Source organism: Gossypium hirsutum, chromosome A06 (assembly GCF_007990345.1).
Source record: "Gossypium hirsutum isolate 1008001.06 chromosome A06, Gossypium_hirsutum_v2.1, whole genome shotgun sequence".
NCBI lineage: Eukaryota > Viridiplantae > Streptophyta > Magnoliopsida > Malvales > Malvaceae > Gossypium > Gossypium hirsutum.
In genome coordinates this window covers 17,599,666-17,605,675 of record NC_053429.1, presented here as the reverse complement: position 1 = coordinate 17,605,675, position 6,010 = coordinate 17,599,666, and positions in this window count along the sequence as shown.

Here is a 6,010-nt window from a genome sequence, read left to right as displayed (position 1 = left end):
TCAGTTAAACTGTTTTATTAAAGCTTCCGCAACAAGGGATGTTTCAAAACAAATGTTTTAAATTAAAAAAGACGACTTCCTAAGTTCTAACAAAGATTTACTAAATATAATAACATGGAATACTTTAATCGTAAGAACGAGGTTTCAAAAACACTATTGGGTGACATTGCCAGATATAGCCATAAAGTCTTGGTCGTGTTTAGGGTGTTACATTTAGTAGTATCAGAGTCAAGTTGCAAAACCCGGCTGTGGATTATGGGTTTTATAAAAAAAATAGGCTTTCGACAAATTGATTGATTTCCAAATCATTTGAAATGTTTTTACTAAGTAAGTGGTACACCGAGTCTCCGGTGTCGATCTTGTAAGTATTCTACACTGTGATTTGTTTTAAGCTGAAACTGCTACGGATAGTATTTTCTGAAACTACTATAGGTAGTAAATTGTACTGAAAACACTTTAGTTAGTGTATACTGAAAATTGTAGAGAAACTGAAAACTGTAGTGAGACTGTGATTTATGAAATGAACTCTGAATAATCGATACTATTTTACATAAAACATTTGTTAATAAACACTAGAACTGTAACTGATTCATAAAAATTTTAATACAGATAAACATGATTAGACAATGAGCACACGAAGTATCCGCAGACGGGGTACTAGAGGTTGAGGTAGAGGCTGCAGAGGAGCTCGAGCTGAGTCCTCTTCACTAGGTAGCATACCGAATTTGGATATGAGTGAGACGCTAGTGTCGCTACTGAGACCAGGTCTCAAGATCGCACGGCTAGGGATGGCGCATTGTCTTAGGCTATGCTAAGGATTTTGGAGAGGGTCGCTGAGCCCAATACTAGATCTGGGGGCCGAGGGTCGGTTATGAAACGACTACGGTCCAATGGAGCTGAGCTCTTTAAGAGGTGTCACTAGAGTTGCCCCTAATGTGGCTGAGTACTAGATTGAGGTCAGGGAGAGGATCATGGATGACTTAGACTGCACCCCAGAGTAGAAATTAAAGGGTGCAGTCTCACTGTTAATGGATGAGGCTTATCAATGGTGGCTTACTGTTAAGGAGGGCACTCAGCCCAAACGTCTGACCTAGGAGTTCTTCAAGATCGCTTTCCAGGGGAAATATGTGGAAGCGAGCTACGTGGATGTCTGTAGGAGGAATTTCTGAATCTAACTCTGTAACACCCCGTACCTGAGTCCGTTGCCGGAGTTGGACACGAGGGGTTTGCAGACTTAAATCACTTCTTTGCACAATCCATTTTAAAATTTTCCAGGCAAGCTGGCTAACTGCATCACTGTCGCCTTAAAAATCATATCTTGAGTTTCACAGCTCGAAAATCAGTTTCATGATTTTTCCCTGAAACTAGACTCATATATGCATCTACAATTTTTTTCTAGAATTTTTGGTCGGGCCAATTAGTACAGTTTATTAGTCAAAGTATCCCATGTTACAGGGATCGACTACACTAACATTTGCGCATTACGACTTGGATATCTCCCTGTACAGGGCTTCAATACTGATGTCGTTTGTTTCTATAGAAACTATACTCAAAAAGGAATCTATTAATATATGGCATGACTTCTAATTATCTCTGGTTAATTTATAATGAATTTCCAAAGTCGGAATAGGGAATCCAGAAACCGTTCTGGCCCTGTCTCACGAAAACTTTGGCATCTCATAATATACTGTTCATATGAACGTTTCGTTACTTTCCTATGAAAATAGATTCATCAAGGTTCGTTTGCATAATTTATTCACTATTTAATTCCATTCCTACTATTTTTAGTGATTTTCTAAATCTACATCACTACTGCTATCAGCATCTGCCTTTAAGGTAGACTTTACCTATTTCATAGTTTCCATGATTCAACTAGCCCTTTTAGCATAAATAGCACAAATTATGATAGTGATTAACCATTCCCATGGCCAATCCTTGTTAAGCATATCCATACCAAATGATTATAACATTATGCTCAAACATATATAAGCCATTTTCGCATGGCTATCCAAAATTATACAAATCCAAAGGGTCCATGACCCACAACAAAAAGGGTAGTCCTATACATGCCATTTTCAGAGTTCAACCAAAAGTGTACCAAAAGGGTTTTGATAGTGTGGGCGACTTCGACTTCAATAATCCCGAGTCTGATAGCTGACGAACCAAAATCTATAAAACAGAGATTCAAAGAACGGAGTAAGCATTTAATGCTTAGTAAGTTTTAAGCAAAACAAAGTGTTCTCAATCACTATCATTGGTCATTCATTTCAACTATTCGATGAAGTTAATCTAGAGCTTCATCTCGATCTATAATATCATTAAACGCAACACTTGGCTGCCACATATATACTTTCGAATAATAATGACCTAGATGGTCAAATATTTCCAAAGCACATTCTTCATCGATTTTCAACTTTCAATAATCCTTTCCACTTGTTCATAATCACATCCATACTTTTAAGTATTTCAACATGACAAGTACTAAATTACCATAGGCACATAAAGAACCAACATATTCCTTATCACATATATGTAAGCTTACAAATCATAATCCTTACCTTGTACTGGCACATCTAGCTGAACCCAACCCATACTCAGATCATAAGGCTTTTGGGCAGAATATGCACTAATACATAAGAATATTTCATCGCATACTTTATTATACAAACATACCATTACCAATTAGATCATTCTCACATTTGGAGTTATAATATTAATCACATTTACCTACCTCTTTGATACTGATAATTCACCTCGAAATCACTCCACCGATGAGTAAGTAATACGTACCTGAACATCTTGAATACATAATACTTATTTGATGGTAACTTAATGCAGATACTCAATATCAAAGTCTTACTTGAATCCTAGCATTTAGCCGTCGGGTCTTTAAAGCTCGAATATAGTACGAGCACGAAGCCTACGGACATTAATCAGGATAATATTCTCGCATAAAGCCTGCGGGGTTTTAACCCGGATCTAGTACTGACACAATTGCCCTTCGGGACTTATCACATTTATACACTTCCACATCCATCACATTGGCCATTCGGCCTTATCACATATATACACTTTCACATTCATCACATTGGCCATTCGGCCTTATCACATATATACACTTTCACATTCATCACATTGGCCATTCGGCCTTATCTCATATATGCATGTTCACATTCATCACATTGGCCATTCGGCCTTATCATACATACACATGTTCACATTCATCACATTGGCCATTCGGCCTTATCACACATACACATGTTCACATTCATCACATTGGCCATTCGGCCTTATCTCATATATGCATGTTCACATTCATCACATTGGCCATTCGGCCTTATCACACATACACATGTTCACATTCATCACATTGGCCATTCGGCCTTATCACATATATATACATTTTCACATTCATCACATTGGCCATTCGGCCTTATCACATATATACACTTTCACATTCATCACATCGGCCATTGGGCCTTATCACATATATACACTTTCACATTCATCACATCGGCCATTAGGCCTTATCACATATATATACACTTTCACATTCATCACATTGGCCATTAGGCCTTATCACATATATATACACTTTCACATTCATCACATTGGCCATTCGGCCTTATCTCATATACTATCATGTACACTTTGTCTTGGCCGAATCTACATTAATCATTTCCCAATGAATAATTCAATTTTACACCATACTATCATTTCATATTCGAATACTCATAAGCTTACAATATCACGATTTAGAATTCAAGTATGGGTTTAATCAATAGCTTATGAGCAACTAAAACAAGTTTTATCCATGTTTACAACAAAATCACATATTCACTACGAGCTGTTTTCCTGAGCAATGGTCACTAAATTCTTTATAACCGGAGCTACAAAACTCCAAATCACTTGCCGTTAATTTTTCCTAAATATAGACTCGAATATCTTCCATCCATAAAATTTCCAGAATTTTAGGTTTGGCCAATCAATACCAGATTTTTCTTAAAGTTTCCCCTGTTTCACTATTTGACTAATCTGACCACTCTTCACTATGAATCAAATTTCTCATTTTACAGAATTCAAAATGTGTTGTATTTGATTTCATTTGAAACTAGACTCATTAAGGAGTTTAAGAATATAAATTTTATCTTATAACCATTTTTGTACAATTTATAATGATTTTCTAAAAATAGAACAGGGGATTTCGGAGTCATTCTGACACCGTCTCACACAACTTTAAATATCTCTTTATAGGAAATTTCTTTGCTCACAAGGTCTCTTTTATAAGAAACTAGACTAATTAAGCCTTGATTACATATTTTATTCAGCCTATAATTCCACACCAACAATTTATAGTGATTTTCTAAAATCACGTTACTGCTGCTGTCCATAGCAAATTATTACAATTTGCTCTTAAATTTCCAAGTCCAAATACATATGAACTTACCATTTGAGTTTAAGACATATCATGGCCACATCATATCTTATTAAATCAACTCATTATGTCCTATTATGATTGAATTTACTCAACGTTTAATCACTTAAAACTTACCTCGGATGTTGTCGAACGATTTCGGCGGCTATTCGACCACTTTTTCCTTCCCTTTATCAGATTTAGTTCCCCTTTGCTCTTGAGCTTAATTCAAACAAATTTAACTCATTAAAGTCTCATTTTGCTAGCTTATGGCCGAATATGACAAGGAGTTTGATAGGTCATATGGCCACCTTTTAGCATGCAAATGATATCAACACCAATCCACCTTGGCCGAATATCATCTCCATGACATAGTAAAGATTTGAACCATGGGCTATTTAGAACTCAAGCTAACTACTAAAACATGCATGCATCTCTCATGGAACATCATCAAACATACCTTAGTCTATCAAACCACCATAGCCGATTTCCTGAAAGCTCTTTTTCCTTCTTTTTCTTTCTCCTATTCGGCCAAGAACAACATGAGAGCTTTTCTCTTCTTTTTTTTTCCTTTTTTTTTGGTCATGCATGAGAATGATGAACACATTTTTTTCTCTTTGTTTTCTTCCTTCAATTTCTTATTAGTTTATTGACCATGCTTCTTATTTTATTCTTCCATTAACACAACATGTTTCATGACATGTTTTGCCCATGCTTCTTATTTTATTTTTCCATTAACACAACATGTTTCATGACATGTTTTGCCCATCATCCCTTGCCATGGCCGGCCACTAGTACTTAAATGGGGGAAATTGACATGCAAGTCCACCCCTTTGATTACATGCACTATTAGGCCACTTGCATTTGCCTAGCACATTTCTAAATTTTCTCACATAAGTCCTATCAACTAAATTCACATGCAATTAACTAAATCGAAGCTTAAAACTTTCACACATTTATATTCACATATTTTAGGCAATAATTATCACATTCAAATAATTTGGTGACTCGGTCTAGCGGTCCCGAGACCGCTTTCCGACTAGGGTCACTTTAGGGGTGTCACAAACTCAGGGAGATCAATCAATGGCTGAGTATGAGGCTGAGTTCCTGCGACTGAGCCGCTATACGCGAGGTATGGTGGCCTCTGAGTGTGAGCGATGTATTCGTTTTGATAATGGACTCAGAGATAATTTAAGAGTCCTAATAGCTCCACAGAAGGAGAACATGGATATTGCCAAGGACGTTAAGCGTGCTGAGCACCAGAACTGTGACCGCGAGAAGGGTAAGAACAAGAAGGAACCCTCAAGTTCTGTACAGAGGCCTAAGAAAAAGGCCAAAGCTAATGAGTCGGTTAGAGCTGGGCCCCCTGTTACTATTACTAGACTGCAGCCATGTACTGATTATGGTAGACACTATCAAGGTGAGTGTTGGAGAAGGACTGGGGCGTGCTTGCAGTGTGGGTCATTGGAGCACCGTATTAGGGAGTTTTCGCTGAGGGCCAATCAGATGCAAGCTCCGGATACTGGTACGGCACAGCTAAAGAAGGTAGTATAGTAGCCACCGAGGGGCCGTGGACAGGACAGAGGTGGTAATGGT